Raw genomic sequence first — 19,814 nt, 5'->3', positions numbered from 1 at the left:
CACAGGTATCGAACATAGGGAACAATATTATTAGCTAATTTTTACATACTACCAACTAAATACTAAGAAAACTAGAAAAATGATTTTTTTTCTCTATTTTGCAACACTAGAAACTTAATTAACTTAGCTAAACTAACAATTAACTAAGGCAATTATCAAACTAAAGCAGGAACAAAGAGAAATGATTTCAACCAACTTATCTGAAAGACTTTTGTTTAGCTTCAATTTACTTGCTATTATGGTTGATTTACAGAAGAGCAATGGATTAATGTTAAATTGGTTAGCGATTCCTAAGATGACCAATTTAATATTCACTAACTTAATCCTTTAGCACCCAAGTTCATTCATACAGTAATCAGACGGATAAACGAACTAGCTTACTAGTGTTCGGTTCGAGTAAAATTAGACTTATAATAGATTGATCAAATTGGTTAACTAATTCAATTTAGTATATGATAGGCCATCATATATTAGCTCCCGTAATATTTACCCACTTTTCTATTTAACCCTGGATTTTAGTTAAAACTCTAGCCCTATAATTTTTGCAATCCACAAAGATCATAAGATTCAAGCTCAATTAAGAAAGATGGTCATACAAACTTAATTAAATAGAGCAATAAATAGATAAAAGAGTTATTATAATCACAAGAGGTTCTTTAAAAAGTTAATTAAAGAAATAACCAATAAAAACTTAATCTAACCATAAATCAAACCACAAATAGTCAAGTAAATCGATGCCAAACGAAGTCATGGGGTTGTAGCCCATGATTTCAGCAGCTAAATTCATAAAAATAAATTCTATATGAAAAGACATGATCATACCAGAATATAAAATTGTAGATAAGAAGTTATTTCCTTATTATTCTCAATTCCCAAGCTACTATCGATTCCTTAAATTCCAAGCTTCAATTCAGATCCTTGGCCTTTAGAAATCGTCTAAAGCTCTTAGCAAAAAGTTCTCAATTCGGAGAGAATGGCATATATTTATACTTTCCCAAAAAACAGACCGCCACGTTAAGGTGAGGCCACCATGTCGTGGTCATCGTGATTATCCTGTATTCAACAAGTCTTCACAGTCAATTGGGAAAGGTAAAAAATACTACGTCGTGGTGATGTCACCACGACATGTTGGGTATATTTTTCTTCACTTAATAATCTTTAATCAAATTCTTTAGCTTCCAACTTCCAGCTTCCTACTTCCTTTCTACTCCAAGCACATCTTTTACCCCTACAACATAATATATAACAAATTAAGTACCTTTTGTTATATAAATGATATAAAAGTAATTAAAAATATTAAGATATGATACACAATTATATATATATATATATACACATACACATACATATATATATATATATATATATATATATATATATATATATATATATATAGATATGCACATATCAAAGTACCCCACACTTATTCTTTGTTTGCCCTCAAGCAAATTGATTTTTATATTCTTGCCAATATCACATAGAACAATCCATTTCAAACCCACCAATTATCCGAAGACCGCAATGCATGTATTTGTGTCTACAATTCCTCAAAACCTCCCATTCCTAAATACTCACAATCGATATGAACCTTCATCCGTTAACTTATACAACACTCGTTTTTGCAACCCTCCGAATCCATCCCTGAAACCTTTCTTAACCTCAAATTAATTTTGGTTAAACTTCCAAGCATACATAATCTAGAAAAATTATAACTCTTGATACCACAATGGGGCTCCTTGGAATTCATATATTCTTTGAATAATTGATCCTTGATTTCTTTGAATTCACCACCTTTTCATTTTATTTTTTGGTATCTTCCACTTTTTGGTATTTCTTCAGAATTTTTGATCTTTGAATTTATACTTTGATAGCTCCACAATTGTTCAAGTTTTCGGTAATTACTTTTTTTTTTTACATATCTCAGTTTTTTCTGCAAAGTCCTACATGATTAACCAAGGAGCTTAACTTCAACCTTTATTGGTTAGATGCATTAGTCTAGGTGTAATGACTACTTAAGCTTTCCTGAATGGATTTTAGGTACAGGCTGCAGAACTTCTTATATCCTATAAGCTACCAGATTACCTTTCATACTTCATGACTTTTCACTTGGAAATGGGAAGCCACAAATACACTATAACATGTGTTGGCTCAGGTAAACATTTGTGATCTCATTAGATAATCCCATCCAACACTAGAAAGAATTTTAATTAGCTAAGTATCCCTAAATTAAACTAATGTTTCAAGTTTATATATATATATATATACATATATATATTCAAATTAGTGAAAACTAGCAATGCAAAATTTTTGAAAAATCAAATGCTTTTTCTCTAATGCAGTATACCCCCTACACTACACTTAATTCATGCAATGCCTTTATTACATGTTATGCAAGACATAAAATTAAACAATGAGAAAAAGGAACAACCTCCCTAGGGATAGAAGATGCATCTTGAATCGTGTGGCTGATGTGTAAAATGGCTTGCTCAAAAGTTTGGAAACAAAAGTGTTTGACCGCTACGAAACATGACTCACAAACTTGGGCACATGCGCTTCGTAATGTATAAGATAAGACTCGAAAAATTGGACTAGAGAAGGGACCACCTCGTGGTGAAAAGGAACTCGTCATGGTGGGCTTGGTGGATGAATTATTTTTGTTTTCTGACTGCGACACCACATCGTGGTGCAGGATACCACAACGTGTTGATTAAAAATTTGCATAAATAAGTGCTGAAAATAGCAGAATTCTGGAATATGATTTAGCACTAACATAAATAATCATTTCATGGATGTGACTCTTCACTCGTTTGCTCAAAATAACACTCGAAATGCTCCACTCTCACTTCTCTTGTCGTTTTCTAATCTTTCTCTATAATGTATCACTCTTTTGCCAAAACTACCCCTCACTTGGACTCTAAAAATTCTTGGGAATATAAAATAAAGATAAGTGATAGAACTAGGAAACAAATTCAAAAAACCAAATAAAAGATAAATATCCAAACAAACCTCACCAAACAAATGAAAATAAACAATCAAAATAAAAGAAGCATGCCTTGAACCCACTTCAATAAAAGGATAATACTCACTCATTCCTCATCATAATCATCACTACCTCCACCCACTACCACTGGCTCTTCCCTACTACTATCTCCGAAGCTCCTCCCAAGTTAGCGCATAAGAATATGAAGCTGGAAAATGATCTGGTCGAGCAAAGTGCATTTATTGCATCATGTAATCCAAACTCATATTGGTATAATTGGAATTCTGTGCCAAATTATCTTGAAACCTACTCCATGCTACATTGTAGGTATCCATCTGGAGCTCGTCCTCAACAAGGATTACTGGAGGCTCATCTTCTTCGGCTTCATCACTCCTTTGTCTCACCTGCACCCTGGGTTGGTTACATGGCATATCATTTGGAATAGAAAAATTACCCAATCCATTATCTTCAACAATGCGAGCCCATTTATACATAAGGGGAGAAAAATATGTTTGTGGCTCAGTGGTCAAGAACATCACTTCACATTTGTCAAGAATTCCAAACGATAGGGAAATTCGGGTGATAAACATCCTACCATAAAAAGGAGAACCGCACCGATTTTGCCCACCCGACTAGATAGAAACTCAGCCAATAAGTAAGGAAGATCCACATGGATGTTCGGTGTAATAAGGGCCCAAAGGAAAAACACATCTAATGTCGGGATCTTGTCCCCCTCTTGCCATTGATTAATCGTATTTGTGATGAACCTGTTGGGTTTTGAGCATTCTAACACTCCTAAGTGTACATGCAACCCTAAATACCTTGGATCTATTTTTTCTCTATTATACATGGAAATATGAACTTCCAAGGTATTATCCTAATCTAGCATACAAAACAATGAATATAACAAGATAGAATGCATACCTCTTTGATGTAGAATGTCTTCATGAAGCTTGAGTGCCTAGTGCCTCAAGTGTGACACCTTAAATGGTTCACACAACACCAAATACACTTGGAATAACTTGAGAGAATTCTACAACTCATGAAATCGGTTAGCCCTTCTTTTACCCACACTAGTGGCTGATTTTGGTGAATAATATGTTGCTGATATAGTATGTTACAATTAGGGTTACACCATGTAAGCCCTAATTGTCATGAACTTTCATTTCCATGACCCATGGGTTATGTAACCTCCATGGAGCATCCATGGAGTATCCTATGGGTTCTACCCAACTAGATAATCCATGGAGCATTAGCCCACTATATAAGTATGGATGATTTACACAATCAACCCATATATTTAATTAGTCTTCTTTTGATCACATAATTAATTCTAAATTAATTCTTGATCAATAATAATTAAATATTATTATTCTTATTATTAATATACTAGAACTTATAATATATTAATAACTATAAGTGTCTTATTTCTGCCACTTAGTCTATCCAAGTGCATGATGCCATGCAACCTAAATGGACCATGTCGAGTCGGGTCAAGTCTTGCCAATTATAGTTATGGACTTAGACATTAATCCAACAGTCTCCCACTTGGATAAGTATAAAACTAATATTGCGTATGACTTCAAGAACCGACTGGTAATCGTAGCTCTCAAAAGCTTCCGTTGAACTCTGACCTTGTAGATGAAGTCTAACCATTGTCAATGACTTGTCCATTAGATAAGAGATCATATATTCCTCCATTTTGGATATCATATGGACTGAGACATGGATTATAATCATTCTCTCTTTCCATTTGCTGTTTCCCGATTTTTGATTTATGACGACTGACTAATTGAACAAATCAAATCAGTCCTGGCCTGACCGAGCACTTCCATTTGTCTTCATCAAATCATCGAGGGCCCCACAGATATTGCTTTTATCCTAAAGGTAAAAGGAATGGATAAACTTTGACTCATATGTCTTGTTCTACTACTTGTTGAATCATACACAAAAGCACGTTTTATAACATCGAGTTATCAATGCGTTTTCGTGCAATCAATGTACTATCAACTCATAGTAACAACTCATATCTCTAGGTTTGAAGAATATAAGATATTATCATCTCATGATCACTCGTGATAAAAATCCATGAAGTGATTCCAATGAGTGCGGGTTGAATCCAATACTCAGAACTTATGAGCACTCATGAGTGTTTTAGCCCTTTGTCCAGCATCTTAGACCTCTACAAGCCAACCCATGACAGTGTTAATTCATATCTACTTCCAACATATGACTGACTATGGATGGTTTGAATAACTTAGTCAATCAAAACAATGACCTAGTTATTCTGGACGTCAAAACATGTAAAGTGAACACAATAATAATCGAATCCAATATGGTCTCAGAACTTATGAATATAAATAAAACACCTTTTATTTATCGCCATATGATTACACATTATTCATTGTATACTGTTTCAGCTATCAACTTTATTCTTGAATTTAAACAATAGTTGTCCCTTACTCCAAGCATGTACACTATGTATTTCTAAACACTAGTCATGCCACACACCAAGTATGCATACTATGTTTGTCTATGATCTTTACTTTGTGAAATATATCAATTGAACATAACTCCAATGATTCTCATTTCACAGTCCAAAATCCCTACCGCAAATGCAAGAATTCCAAATTCATGCCATTTACAAAAATCTGTTAGATTCTAAACTTATATGCATCGATCCTCTTGTAATGATTATGCACAAATTCACAAAGACTTGGCAACAATCATTACAGAGTATTCCAAAGGAGATCAACTACTTGGAAACATCCTTCTTACATTAAGTTTCCTAATCTTACACAGATTGAATAATTTCTAACTTTGAAACATTTCCATATTCCATTTTGACCATCACTTCTGAACAAGAGTTGCCTCCTTACAGATTATGTCAATATGGTCCTTCCAAAATTATCACTATACTTCCCACTGTCCTTGAGCAACCAATCTTTGGTAACCTTAGATTGTCGTCGACAGTTGTTTAATCCTTTTAGTCATATCCAATTCTAGACCTTTTCCCTTCTTAATGCCCTAGGCATTTGGAAAATTTAGAACGAATGAATATAGCACATGTAATCGATCCTATATCCGAAGCACATGGGACACGATTCTTGATATCTCACATAAAGACTAAACCAGTCTTTTGCTATAATATTTCCATTTCAATTTGCCAAGTTCTCATAATTCAGATTATGAAAAGGGATGTCGTAATCATAATCGAATTTTAGAATGCAAATAATGGACCGATATACAGAATTTCCTTATGTTGAGCCATTCCAACATGAAATTCATATATATATATATATATATATATATATATATATATATATATATATATATATATATATATATATATATATATATATATATATCCTTGACTAAATGATTAAAATCTCACGGTCTAAGCTTATAGATTTGAGATGAAGTACAATTTCCTCTCCCTTAATTATAGCAAAACAACTTTTTCCCAATTGAAACTTTTTGTTTTCTATAATTAACATTGCTAACTTGCAATACTTATCATAATTATCATGCTCCCACTAACATGATGATTATTAGCATAACACTTATGCTCCCACTAACTTTGACATGTATCCAGAAATTAGCTGGACTTCTAGAAATCAATACTTTATTGAATTTCTTACCAAAGTTCAGATTTCTGATACTAGATTGCTTTGATAAAACTCTATCAATATCATACACCTTATATTATATAGCTCACAGGTATGTCTAAACAATTTCATAACTATGAAAAGGGATGCCGTAATCATAGTCTCAATTGTTTAAACCTTTGCCACTTCTTAAAAGTCCATGTTAGTGTTCCGGTTAACCACACATGCTCCAATAACGACTTTGAGAATGCAAGTATCACAATTGCTATCTAGCTAAAATCTACTTAGTGAAAGTGTTTCCACACCATCTTTTTCATGAATCAGAGAGAAACCTTATGAAACTTAGATTTAATAGTGTATGTGTTCTTATCCATGTGAGTTGTCAAACCATAGTCACAAAACAACGATAATGACAAATCCAAGCTCATATGGACTGAACTCAATTTTAATTTCTTGCCACCTAGTAGCTCAAGGGTCTGCCATTGCTTCCAAGTTGTTGTGCACCAATTGAAAACTCTAAGAACTCATATGCAAAGAAAACTTTAACTGGAATGGGCACAAAATATGTTAACACGATAGGTTATAAACCTCAAGTCGTGTGCTAGTGAAGAACTTCAGGTTTTATTCTTGATTGGTTCTTGAGACTTTCAAGACCTTTAAGACTCCCACTGTCCTCTTGACATATAAGACTCTCTTGTCAGATATTCAAGAGATAGTGTGGATTCTAATCAAGACAAACACTTCACACAATTGGCCTTAATTGGTCTTTGTTTTATCCAAAACATCACAACTTACCAAGCTTCAAATGTACAAGAGTAGAAAACTTTTACTCTTACATTTGACAAGTGTTTTAAACCTTCTTCAGGACATGTTACTCAAATTACAATCTTGGAGTATGACTATAAGACTTGTCTTGGAACAAAGTATGACTCATCTTCTTGATTTAACCATTTCAACAATTCAAGTTCCTCTTCTTAGTCATAAGAATACACTAAGATTTCCTTAGAGAACTAATTTTGATATGGTTTCTTAATCATTAAGATGATCACAAAACTGATACTAAAGTACTCTCCCATCTTTTCAGATTTGAGAAAATTTTATCTTTCTGCCTAATTTGACTCTTCTTATTCGTTCTGCCTTACATTGAAAATTTTCCAATGTTTCAGAATTATACTTAAACTTGTAAGTATAACTATATTTACTGAACTTAAGTAAATCATGACGAATAGTCTTATCGATCTTTCGTGGTGAACTTAATCAGTGCACAAGAATGTGTACTCTATCCCTTAGTCCGTTACTTGACTCACACATCCATGTGAACAAGTAGTTAGTCTTAACTTTTCCAATGCTTGAAAGTTCCCATTCATCATGCTATACAACTTGCATGATTCCAAGTTCCGGTCAATTGAAACTTGGGTGATGACGATCTTTCCTTCTTTGGTAAATTTAGACACTACCACAAATGAAAGAATCAAATTCATATTTCCACTCTTGCTCTTAATGGAATCTTATAAGCAACAAAAATTTCCACAAATGCCATTGTAAGGATATTTTAAAATAAATAAAATCAAATTTTCCTTTTCTTTTTAAAACTTTGCGGAAAAACTAATCCTTATAATGCAAATGTATATGAAAACTTGTTGTTATCTATTCCTAAGCAATTTATCATAACTCCTAAGAAGTAGCTCAAGAATCCAATCTTCAAACTATGCGATAGAAATCCATATACACGATCAGATTCAGCATATTCTTTCTTTAAGTTTCTTCAATTCTCTTTGATTCTTAAAACATCAACATGTGACCCAATCACATCATGTATCAAGAATCTCATAATAGAAACTTAGCAGAGTTAGATAGTGGACTTTACCTGAAGTAGAGTCAAACTTATTGAGTTTAACATCCTTAGGTAAATTGGCAGCTTCGCAACCAATGCCCCTTGCTTTGGAAATTTAACATATGGACACTTTGGTAATGGAACATGGGACTATCACAGACTTAGCCTTTCGCTTTACCATTTGGTCAACTGAGTTGACTATGGTCGATCCCTTTCCATTGGGAAGAGAGAGCTTTACTGGATGTCCAATGTCATTATTGTCAATGTCCATAAAGTTTTTAGGAAGTTGATCTTAGCAAATAGATAAGATCATTAAGGGTATTGTCATAGTCTATTTCATAGGTGTTCCAAAAGAACTCACTATGTGACTTAGAAACTAGTTGTACCACTAACTTTCCCAAGACTTTGACACCCAACTCTCCCGGCTTGTTATAATGTGACCACATCTCCAAGATGTGACCACACATAGACCTTTACTTGCCAATAGGGATTGAGTGACCTTAAACTTTTCAAGAACTTGTGGGTTAAGGAGAATAATCAGAGGAGGTGAAAGAAGTATAATTTCCATGGGACATCATCTTCATTTAGGAAAGCTTGTTTCAAGAGATTTGGGAAGATCATAAATGTCTAAACCAGACATCTTTTGGGAGATATTCAAGATAGTTGATTTAAAGTCCTTAATATAACACCCAATATGAAATATTAAGGTTAGGACCCAACACAATACTTATATAACTTGGGAGAGGAATGTCGTAATCCAAGTTATAAAATATTTGAAGGTAGGTGAGTGACGATTCACCAATTTCCACCAAGATAAACGAAATCTATTATTAGGTTTTAATTGGATTTGAAACTCCTATATCTTTTGAGATTCATTGAACTGTTCAATGGCATATTTCAATCTCGAGTGTGCCCTTCAGGTTTTGTGACTGGGATGCCGAGGATCACAAAACAAGGTGTGAAGTAACCATGCAAATTACTTGGTACCCTTAAGTGTTTACCCCTCAATCGATGTTCCGGTTAACCACACATGCTCCATCGATACTATGATAAACATTAAGTTACCCTTTGCCTACCTTGTTAAATACGAGTTAGTGTGCCCGTTAACCACATACGCTTCACTAACCGACTTAAACAAAGTGCAAAGTAGAATTTCATGGATTAGCACCTTATTTAAATTTTCCTAAGTAACTAAGATTGGGTATTATTAAGAGTTTAGTTACTTAGTATTTATCATTAATATTTTTAATGAAGAGAGAATTCTAGTCCTGTCAAACCCGTTCGGCTAATGACCCTCCACCGGTCAAGGAAGCGGTGGGTGAGAGTGTACACCCATTAAACTTCCATTTTATAGGCAGTAACCTTATACCCCCTTATAGGCCAGCTTCGTGAATGAGAGATTAGACTGACTTTACTCTTATACATATACATATATATATATATATATATATATATATATATATATATATATATATATTATTAACTTATAATATTATAAATTATAAGGGTTGAATTTTAACTCTTTAAAATTCTAAGGGCTTAACTTGGAATTAAAGTATTCATAAGAGAAAACTTTTTCAAATTCCAAAACTTGAGGGCAAGTTTTGAAACTATTCAAAACTAATTAATTCCATAACTTATATGTTTAAAGTAGTTTTAATTAAAGACTCTTCAAGTTCCATAACTTGAGGACAAGTTATGGGAGACTTTAAATTATTAAAGAATGTAACGTTTTCTTTATTTTGTAACTTATGGAATTAATTAAGGTTACATATTTTATTACTTAATGAAGTGACACTTGAACCTCCATAACTTGTGGATAAGACTCTTCATTTTTTGTAACCATTGCCAACTTTTATGAGTTTTATGATTCTTAAATGTGACTTTTCATATAACATGAGGACAAGTTACAAAAACACATTTTAGAATCAACTCTTAGATTAAAATGGATTGAAAACACATAATCAATTAACTTTTCTATTAATCTAAGCAACTCATAAGAACAAGATAATTCAAATCAAACTTTTTCATGTAATTAGTCTAAACTTTAAACTAATACAAAACATGAATCTATTGACAATTATCTTTGAAATTGGATTAGCATGAACATTATCACATCAAAATCAAGTTTATAAGTCCAAAAACCTCTTAGGGTAATGTTCCTAGTCCAATTCCAGCCAAAAAAGTCGAAATTATGTTGTCTGGCGTCCAACACGTCGAGTGCATGGACCAACTCGGTGAGTTGGATCGATTTGATCACTTTTTAGGCATGGACTCGCCGAGTCTGATGATCAGAAAACAAACACCTTTGATTTTTTTTTAAGCAGTTTTGCAAATATAACAAGAAAACAAGCCTAGGCTCTGATACCACTGTTGGGTTTTGAGCATTCTAACACTCCTAAGTGTAAATGAACCCTAACTACCTTGGATCTATTTTTTTCTCTATTATATATGAAAATATGAACTTCCAAGGTATTATCCTAATCTAGCATAAAAAACAATGAATATAACAAGATAGAATACATACCTCTTTGATGTAGAATGTCTTCATGAAGCTTGAGTGCCTAGTGCCTCAAGTGTGACACCTCAAATGGTTAACACAACACCAAATACACTTGGAATAACTTGAGAGAATTCTACAAAGCATGAAATCGGCTAGCCCTTCTTTTACCCACACTAGTGCCTGATTTTGGTGAATAATATGATGCTTATATAGTGTGTTACAATTAGGGTTACACCATGTAAACCCTAATTGTCATGACCTTTCATTTCCATGACCCATGAGTTATGTAACCTCCATGGAGTATCCTATGGGTTCAACTCAACTAGATAATCCATGGAGCATTAGCCCACTATATAAGTATGGATGATTTACACAATCAACCCATATATTTAATTAGTCTTCTTTTGATCACATAATTAATTCTAAATTAATTCTTGATCAATACCAATTAAATATTATTATTCTTATTATTAATATACTAGAACTTATAATATATTAATAACCATAAGTGTCTTATTTCTCTCACTTAGTCTATCCAAGTGTATGATGTCATGCAACCCAAATGGACCATGCCAGGTCAGGTCAAGTCTTACCAATTATAGTTATGGACTTAGACATTAATCCAACATAACCCATGTAAGAGGCGATGGATAGGGGATTGAATATCACTTTCTTGGGTGGTCCCTTTGTGGTAGGTTCCATTTCCAATGTCTCGCCAATATGTTTCAGCCTTGAACCCTTCTGTGACTTTGATGCTACCCGTAATAAACTCCAAATAAGAGTCCATATGCACTTCATTTGGGAGATATATCTCCATTCTCATCGGTAGATCGGCAAGGTTAAGTTCTCAACTTTCTCCTCGGAGACAAAATGTAATATTCCTATTCTCCGTTTCACCAATCTTCCTACAAAATGAAACCGTCGCTAAGAACTCGATCACCAACTCCTTCTAAACAACCTCTTGGATCTCAAACAACCTCCTCCATCCCATGCAAATAATCCTTCCGTGTATCCCATCAAAATCCTTAACCCAAAACGGTTCAATGCTCTCTAACAATCCTACTTGCTTAATCCATACCTAATCAACTACTGCAAGAACATGGACTTTTATTTGCTTCATCCAATCCAGCCTCCTGTTCCATTGTGAAAGAACTTCAAGACCCACGACACGAGGTAAATTCTACCAAGGAAAGTCAGGAAGACCCCCGAGTTGGTTTCTGTGAGAAAGACTTGTCATGACTGCAAAATAAAAAGAAACCACAAAATAAGAATTAATATATAGAATTAATGATTAAGGACAAGCAAATCTAGGAAAAAATCATCGACTGCAATCAGGACCATGGCGAGTCGTCGTGGTTGACGAACAAGTTGTGTGTTCTGTGTAAATTAAGACAAAATCAGGCCACATTCAACTGGAATCAAATCAAGGGTTTTTTAGGGCATGTAATCGAGTATATTTACAACAAATGCAAGGTAGAAATATATAAAAATTTGGGTCCGATTTTGGCAAAAATCGGAATCCCAATTCAAAAAATCGGCCCTAAATGTTGTCCAAATCAGTAAATGAGAACTAGAATCTACTATAAACACGAGTATAACTAAGGAAAGATGACAAAAACCATACCTTTTGCATGAACAAATAAAGCAATTGAAAGTTGGAGGGAAGGTTCTTCGTGGGGCTGATGGCACAATGAGAGGCGGGTGAATGTGAAAAGTGAGAAATGGTTTTGACTTTGGAATAAAAACCCTAATTTGACTAAGGGTAAACCGACACCACATCGTGTTGTCTCCACCACCTTGTGGTGTAGTCTTATAATTGGTGAAAACATTTTCTGGAAAGTTGCAACCTCGTGGTGAAATTCATCACGTCGTGGTAAAAAATTAAATACATTTTGTCAAATTTTTATAAAAATATCCACCCCACACTCATTCCATGCCATTCCCCACTTCGAAACTCAAATAAAAATTCAGAGGATTGAAAGAACAAAATTAAAGCGTAAATAAAGAAAAAATAAGCAAAACCAAAGAAAATAAAAGAAAAGGAAAGCAAACGCAAACTCAAAACCACATGTTGCCTCCTACAAGTGCTTCTTTTTGTAGAGTCATGAGCCGGACTCCTTCCCGCTTCACGTTGATTCAGCTCGTGCGAATTTCAGAATTTCCCTTCTTTTTCTTCATTTGGCATACCTTCCTCGTAATGTTTCACTCTATGTCCATTAACCTTGAAGGGAGTTTCCTCTCTTGATATTAACTTAATGGCTCCATGTGGGAAAACGTGTTTAACAATGAAAGGCCCATGCCATCGAGTTTGTAATTTTCTAGGAAAAAGCTTTAATTGTGAATTAAAAAGTATAACTTTTTGCCCCTTGTAAAAATTCTTGTGCCCTCTTAGCCTTGCGTCTTGCCACTTCTTCGTTTTATCTTTGTAGATCGAGGAGCTAATGTATGCTTCATTTCTTAAATCTTACAGGGTATTCATTTGCATCAAACAGTTGGTATGAAGCTTGGCTAATTCAAAGTTACAAGTCTTCAAAGCCCAAAATGCCCTGTGTTTGATTTCAACCGACAAGTGACAATTTTTTCCATATACCAACCTATATGATTTAGTACCAATAGGTGTTTTAAAATCCATGCGAAATGCCCAAAGTGCATCATCAAGCTTTTCCAACCACTCCTTTTTATTTCCTTCAACCAATCGTTTTATTATTCTTTTTAGTGCCCAGTTTGTGACTTCGGTTTGTCTACTTGTTTGGGGATGATATGGTGTTGAAAATTTATGGTGTACACCATATTTTTGTAACACCTTATCTAATTGATCATTTGCAAAATAGGTTCCCCGATCACTTATAAGAGCTTTTGGTACACTGAATCATGAGAATAATCTTTTTAGAAAACGCACCACTACTCGAGCATCATTCGTGGGTAATGCTGGTGCCTTCACCCATTTGGACACTTAATCAACTGCCACCAATATATACTTATTCCCACGAGACATTTGGAAAAGGTCCTCTGATACGAATCCCCCAAATATCGAATATCTCACAAACATGGATGCTATTTTGGGGCATCTCATTTCGGGAGGAAATGTTTCCCAACCTTTGTCATGAATCACATTACTTGACAAATCGAGTTACATCGTTAAAAATTGTTGACCAAGAAAAACCAGAATCGAATACCTTCTTTGTAGTGTATTGTGCTCCATGATGTCCTCTAGTGGGCCCGCTATGGTAATGTTTCAAGATCTCGAGTATTTCTTTCCCGAAGACACATATTCTTATTATTCCATCCACGCGACTTCTGAAGAGGTACGACTCATCCCAAAAGTATTACTTGACTCCAAAAAATAATTTCTTCTTTTGTTGGTGTGTTAAGTCTTTTGGAAAGTAATCATTAGCCAAGAAGCTGGCTATATAAGCATACCAAGTTACCTCTCCTACAAGAACCATCAAATATTCTTCGGGAAAGTCATCTCCTATCCTGTTCTCTTCCAATTCTTCCAATCCCAGGTTTTCAAGTCTTAATAAGTGGCCGGCTGCCACATTTTCCATTCCCTTTTTTTATCTCTAATCTCTATTTCAAATTCTTGTAAGAGAAGCACCTATCATACCAGTCTTCGTTTGGCATCCTGCTTAGCAAAAAGATACTTAAGGGCATAATGGTTAGTAAACACAATTGTTTTAGATAAAACTAAGTATGGGTGAAATTTATGAACATCATAAACCACATCAAGAAGCTCCTTTTCGGTAGTAGTATATTCTCTCTGGTCAGGTTAAGAGTCTTGCTTTCATAATAGATTTGTTGAAAATGCTTGTCACCCCTTTGTCAACAGCTCCTATGGCAAAGTCACTTGCATCACACATCAGCTCAAAAGGGACATTCCAATTTAGGGCGATCATAATATTGGTACTAGTCAATTTCTCATTCAATAATTGAAAGGCTTCAAGGCATTCTTTAGAAAAGTCAAATGGAGCATCCTTCAAAATAAGTTGAGTCAACGGACTTGTGATTTTTGAGAAGTATTTGATGAATCGGTTGTAAAATCCCACATGTTGTGTCCCAATACAATCCCTTCTTTAATCATAAAGTGGCATTTCTACCAATTTAGGACTAGGTTAGTTATTTTACATCGAGAAAGCATTAGATCAAGGTTGGACAAGCAATCTGCAAAGGAGGAACCAAAAACCAAGAAATCATCCATGAAAACCTGCATAAATTTCTCGATCATGTCATGGAAAATGGCCATCATGCATCTTTGGAATGTGGCTGATGTGTTGCATAATCCAAACGACTTTCTTCTATATGTGAAAGTTCCACTTGAGTAAGTGAATGTGGTTTTTTCTTGGTCTTGAGGATCGATAAGAATTTAGAAGTATCCTGAAAACCATCTAGAAAACAATAGTAGAGATGATCGGAAAATCTTTCGAGCATTTGATCAATAAAGGGTAAGGGAAAGTGGTCTTTGTATGTAGCTTCGTTTAGGTTATGATAATCGACGCACACAAAACAACCGCTTACCGTTCTTGTTATAATAAGATTGTTTTTTTTCATTGGTGACTACTGTCATTCCTCCTTTCTTGTGTACCACATGCACCAGACTCACCCATTGGCTATTGGTTATGGAATATATGATACTGGCATCCAAAAGTTTTACCACCTCCTTTTTCACTACCTCTTTCATGCTTGGGTTTATTCTTCTTTGGCGTTGCACCATTGGTTTAGCCCCTTCTTCTAAGTTGATTTTATACGAACTATAGGCGGGACTAATTCCATTGATGTCGGTAATCGTCCATGCTATGGCACTTTGTCTTTCCTTGAGTACTTCCACTAGACTTTCTTTTTCATGTTTTGCGAGATCAGATTCTATGATTACTTGTTTTTTTCTCCTTCTTCCAAAAATGTATACTCCAAATGCTCGGGCAAAGCCTTGAGCTTAATTTTCGGTTTTTCTTTAGTCTCCATGACGTGGGCATCTTGCCACATTGTGGTGTCACAGTTTAATTTGTATGGTTGTGAAATTTTGTTCTACCACGTCGTGGTGTCAGTTCCATGTCGTGGTGTGTCTTCAACTCATTTTATCATTTTGTTAAACTCTCTCTCTCTCTCTCTCTCTCTCTCTCTCTCTCTCTTCCAGGAGCTTCTCTAATTCTTGTATGTCAAGTTCAGCATCCAAATATCCTTTGTTTAGCACCATATACCCATCAGTTTCCTTTTATTTCCATCCTCCAAGCTCTTTCTCAAGTAATTCATCAAACACATCGACTGAAAAATTTGTATCGTTACTTATCCTTGAATGTTGGATTGCTTGATTTACTCCTAAAGTGACTGCTTCTTCTCAAACTCAAAAAGTTAGCTTGGATTCTCTTACATCAACTAAAGCTTGGGCAATGCTTAAAATGGCCTTCCAAGAATATTTGGAACTCATTTGTCTTCCTCCATGTCTAAAATAATAAAGTTTGCAGGAAAAACAAACTTGTCAACTTTTACTAGTAACTCTTCACATATACCTCTTAGAAAGGTCATAATTTAGTTTGCTAAATGGATGACAATGCGGATCGGTCTAGGTTTGGGAAGATCAAGCTTCTTGAAGAATGAATATGGCATTAGATTCACATGTGCTCCCGAGTCAGCTAGAGCATGGCTTCTAGCTAGATTTCGAAATTGGCATGCTAGTGTCAAGCTTCCCAGATCACCCATTTTCTTTGGTAGCATATTCAACATTGCAGTTGAACATCTTTCATTTAGCACTACCTTTGACAACCCCTCCATCTTCTTTCAGTTAGTTAGGAGGTCTTTGAGAAACTTTACATATTTTGGCATTTGGGCCAAAGCTTTAAGGAAAGAAATGTTGATTTCAAGAGACTTTATGTGATCTAAAAACTTCAAGTAGTCTTCAACTTCTTTTCTTGGATTGCTCTACTTGGGAAAGGCAACAGTGGGCGGTATGGTTTAACGGGTTCATCACTTTTCTTTTCAAAATTTTGTCACGTCATGGTACCATCACCACGTCGTGGTGACTATTCAGTCTCTTTTCATTGACTTTCTTCTTGACTTTCCTACTCAACATCAGGCCTGTTTCTGTCAGTGGGAGTCAAATATGTAACATTTTCCCCACTTCTAGTTGTTATGGCTTGGATTTGAGCTCCCCTCGGGTTTTGTTCGGTATTTCCTAGAAGTCCTTTTAGTGTTCTTTCATTGAATTGTTTAGCTAGTTGCCCAAGTTGTTTTTTAGTATTGATGATTGAAGCTTGCTAATTTGTTAGTAAAACTTGTTGATCTTTCAATAAAACTTGCTATTCTTGAATACATGTTTCAATTTCCTATTGCCTATTTCCAGATGCGGCTGCAAAATGAGTAAGAATTTTCTTGAAATCATATTCCTTTTCAGGAGGTGCTTTCAATTTTTGATAAAAGGGATCTTCCTTTTGGTTCATACTTTTCTTCCTTGGCCTTCTTGTACTCATCATAAGGTAACCACTTCTTCTTTGGTTTTCTCCAATCTTTATCATAACGATCACTGCTTGAGTAGAAAGCTTCAACTTTTCAGTGTCCATTTTCATCAAGATAATAGTCTTTAGTCAAATATGGCTCGTTACAGTTTTCACACCCAACTCTTATAGCATGGATTGTTTGATTCATCTTAGTCACCATCCTATCCGTGTTTTGTAACATTGCCAAAACCATGGACATGTCTTTCGAAGTAGAATTAGCTAATCGCCTTGTTACATCATTTCGAGGGTTATGGTACTCTCTAGAATGTTTAGAAATTTCTTCAATGAGCTCCTTGATTTTAGAAAGACTTTTCTTTGTTAAGGATCCTTGAGAGTCAAGGAGTTGACTTTTAGTGACATTCACCCCGTCGTAAAAGAACGAAACTTCTTGTTGCATATTTAGGTAATTTTGGGGGCAATTTTGTAGTAGACCCTTGCAGTGCTCCCATGCTTTAAATGGAGACTCCCTCATTTTTTGTTCAAAATTAGAAATGTCCTTATTGAGCTTAGCCACCTTGGATGGTCGGAAAAATAGTTCAAAAAATTCCTCACGCATTTTTGCCTATGTAGTGATCACGCCTGGTGGAAGTGCCTTTAGCCAATCCTTTGCAGCTCACTTGAAAGTGACTGGAAGCATTCGCAACAACACCGTTTCTCATGGAACATTTGGAATGTTGAAGTAGTCGACGATGTTGTTGACTTCATCAAGATGCTTGTAGGCATCTTCATGATCTTTTCCAGTGAATGGAATCTCCTTTAGTGCAGCAAGGATATGCCCCTTGAGTTCAAATGTGGCAGTGGCTGGTATGGTGGGTTGCACAAGGCCTAGTCAGGTGTCGTCTTGAATTCTTTTTCTTATATTCCTCCATGGAAATGACAACAATGTCCACCATGATGTGCCTAGGTTTGCTTTCTTGATTTATACCTTTTTCTAATCCATTCTCGCATTCTTCCTCTTCTGTTTCGTAAATGCTTTTGTTTTTTGGTGCCTTGCTGGATTCTCCTACTTGCTTTCCCTTCTTTTTACTAAAAGCCAATTTGAGATTCTTAAATGGCGATTTATTAGGCTTGTTAGAATCTTCTATGATTTTATCCATGTTTTTGCGAAAAGCAAACTCCGGGTCTTCAAGTGGTGGAATCAGAGGTGTGTTACATCCTCTAGTCATGTACTACTGCAAAATAAACAAATAAAACATGTAGCAAGAACAAAAATAAAAACTATAAGCTAACTGTTACGACACCACGATGTGGTGATTGTGACCACAACATGGTGAGTCAAACTAAATAAAAACCTAAATAAAAAGTTTACAAACAAATAGAAGCACAATCCTAATAAAAAAAGTAACTAATATTGGACCGCTCCTCGACAATGGCGCCAAAAACTTGATGTGAAAAATAATTACGCAATAGTTTATCCCACTAATGTAACTACTTTCTACTTAAGGTAGTGTACCTTGTTGTAAATAGTATAGCACAATAGACATGTATCGAATACAGGCAACGATATTATTTAGCTAATTTTTACCTACTACCAACTAAATTACTAAGAAAATTAGAAAAAATATTTTTTCTCTAGTTTTACAAGACTAGAAACATAATTAACTAAGCTAAACTAACAATTAACTAAGGAAATTATCAAACTAAAGCAAGGAACAAAGAGAAACGATTTAAACCGAGTTATTTGAGAGACTTTCGTTTAGCTTTAGTTTACTTGCTATTATGGTTGATTTAAGGAAGTGCAAATGATTAATGTTCAATTGGTTAGAGATTCCTAAGATGACTAAGTTAATATTAACAAACTTAATCCTTTAATAAACAAGTTAATTCATATGGTGATCAGGCGGATAAACTAACAAGCTTACTAATGTTAGCTTTGAGTAGAATTAGACTTATAATAGATTGATCAAATTGGTTAATTGATTCATATCAATATATGACAGGTCATCATATATTAGCTTCCATAATTATTTATCCACTTTTCTATTTAACCCTAGGTTTTAGTCAAAAATCTAGACCTACAATTTTTGCAATCTGCAAAGATCATAAGATTCAAGCTCAAGTGAGAAAGATGGTCATAGAAACTTAATAAAACTCAGCAATAAATAGATAAAACAGTTATCATACTCATAAAAGGTTCTTTAATAAGCTAATTAAACAAATAACCAATAAAAACTTAATCCAACCATAAATCAAACCACAAATAGTAAAGTAAATCTATGCCGAACAAAAGTCATGGGGTTTTAGCCCATGATTTCAACAGCTAAAGTCATATAAATGAATTCTATATGCAAAGACATGATCATACTAGAATATAAAATCGTAGATAAGAAGTTATTGCCTTATTACTCTCAATTTCTAAGCTACAATCGATTCCTTCACTTCTAAGCTTCAATTCAGAGAC

The 19,814-nt window shown here is 34.7% G+C and overlaps 1 non-coding gene across 1 annotated transcript; it reads left to right on the top strand.

The window, feature by feature from the left end:
* Nucleotides 1-17,814: 17,814 nt before the first annotated feature.
* Nucleotides 17,815-17,921, top strand: LOC144999123 (small nucleolar RNA R71). The gene has a single exon (XR_013660644.1). It is a non-coding gene; the product is annotated as a small nucleolar RNA R71 (small nucleolar RNA).
* Nucleotides 17,922-19,814: the final 1,893 nt, after the last annotated feature.

The sequence above is a fragment of the Lactuca saligna genome, chromosome 5 (genome assembly GCF_052625555.1).
Source record: "Lactuca saligna cultivar CGN05327 chromosome 5, ASM5262555v1, whole genome shotgun sequence".
Lineage (NCBI taxonomy): Eukaryota > Viridiplantae > Streptophyta > Magnoliopsida > Asterales > Asteraceae > Lactuca > Lactuca saligna.
The sequence above is the reverse complement of the archived record's forward strand: the minus strand, read 5'-3'. Positions and strand labels throughout refer to the sequence as shown.